The following is a 2,112-nucleotide window of genomic DNA, read 5'->3' as shown; positions in this document are numbered from 1 at the left end:
AGGGTATTAATTTCATCAACACAAGACAGAACACGAAACAATGGATATTGAATAGAAGTGTTTGTAGAAAGCCTATTGGTCCATATTTCTTGATGCTTCTATATTGGAGCGGAGTCTTGAGGTGGGTAGAATATAGTTGTGCAATAATTGGCTGTTGATTGCTGGTGTTGACTTCTTGATGTGTAGTGCCTCGCAAACGTCAAGCCGCCTGCTATCGCTGTATCTATCGATGATTTCTGTGTTGTTTACTAGGATTTCTCTGGCGATGGTTTGGTTGTGGGAAGAGATTATATGTTCCTTAATGGAGCCCTGTTGCTTATGCATCGTTAAACGCCTAGAAAGAGATGTTGTTGTCTTGCCTATATACTGGGTTTTTTGGAGCTTACAGTCCCCAAGTGGGCATTTGAAGGCATAGACGACGTTAGTCTCTTTTAAAGCGTTCTGTTTTGTGTCTGGAGAGTTTCTCATGAGTAGGCTGGCCGTTTTTCTGGTTTTATAGTAAATCGTCAGTTGTATCCTCTGATTTTTGTCTGTAGGGATAACGTTTCTATTAACAATATCTTTCAGGACCCTTTCCTCCGTTTTATGAGCAGTGGAAAAGAAGTTCCTGTAAAATAGTCTAATAGGGGGTATAGGTGTTGCGTTAGTTGTCTCTTCAGAGGTTGCATGGCTTTTCACTTTCCTTCTTATGATGTCTTCGACGAAACCATTGGAGAAGCCGTTATTGACTAGGACCTGCCTTACCCTACAGAGTTCTTCGTCGACTTGCTTCCATTCTGAGCTGTGGCTGAGAGCACGGTCGACATATGCGTTAACAACACTCCTCTTGTACCTGTCTGGGCAGTCGCTGTTGGCATTTAGGCACATTCCTATGTTTGTTTCATTAGTGTAGACTGCAGTGTGGAAACCTCCGCCCTTTTCCATGACTGTTACATCTAGAAAGGGCAGCTTCCCATCCTTTTCCATCTTGTAAGTGAAACGCAGCACGGAACTCTGCTCAAATGCCTCCTTCAGCTCCTGCAGATGTCTGACATCAGGTACCTGTGTAAAAATGTCGTCAACATACCTGCAGTATATGGCCGGTTTCAAGTTCATGTCGACTAAGACTTTTTGCTCGATGGTACCCATGTAGAAGTTTGCAAACAGGACACCTAGGGGAGAACCCATGGCGACCCCATCTACTTGCTTATACATGTGCCCATCCGGGCTCAAGAAGGGTGCCTCTTTAGTACAAGCTTGGAGTAGTTTCCTCAGAATATTTTCTGGTATGTCAAGAGGAGTACAGGCTGGATCACGATACACTCTGTCGGCTATCATTCCGATTGTCTCGTCCACAGGTACGTTGGTAAACAGCGATTCTACGTCCAACGAGGCTCTTATCCCTGTGGCCCGTGTGCCCCGCAGTAAGTCAACAAATTCCTTTGGAGACTTCAGGCTGAAGGCGCAAGGAACATAAGGAGTCAGCAGGCCGTTGAGTCGCTTCGCCAGTCTGTATGTGGGTGTGGGTATCTGGCTAATGATTGGCCGAAGTAGGTTTCCAGGCTTGTGTGTCTTGACATTTCCATACGCATATCCAGGTTTATATTCCCCAATGATCTTTGGCAGGTGGAGTCCGGATTTCTTGGCGTTCACAGTTTCGATCAGTTTGTTGACCTTTGCTTTTAATTCGGCTGTAGTGTCCTTCGTTACCCTTTGGAACTTAGTTTGGTCAGAGAGTATGATGTTCATTTTCGCCAGATATTCGTCTTTTTTAAGAATGACATATATTGGCGACTTGTCACCTCTCCTGACAACTATCTCCTTGTTCTCACGAAGGCTTTTAGCTGCCGCTTTAAGCTCGGGGGACAGTATGGTGCTTCTGTAGTTGCCTCGATTCTTTCCTCCTTCTGCAATAAGTTCTGCTTGTAAGGTATCTTTGGTAGTGACCTTCTTTTGTGTCTCGAGGTCGAATATGTCGTCCAACAGAATTTCCAACACTACTTTCCGGGCCATCTCACTCGGTCTGGACATAACATGACAGTTTATGCCCAGGAATTAACCTCACTGAGGACCAAGTCACTCTCCTAAATCTGGGCATAAACTGTCATGTTATGTCCAGACCGAGTGAGATGG

Source organism: Procambarus clarkii, chromosome 37 (assembly GCF_040958095.1).
Source record: "Procambarus clarkii isolate CNS0578487 chromosome 37, FALCON_Pclarkii_2.0, whole genome shotgun sequence".
In the NCBI taxonomy this organism is placed as follows: Eukaryota; Metazoa; Arthropoda; class Malacostraca; order Decapoda; family Cambaridae; genus Procambarus; species Procambarus clarkii.
This window is presented reverse-complemented; position numbering follows the sequence as displayed.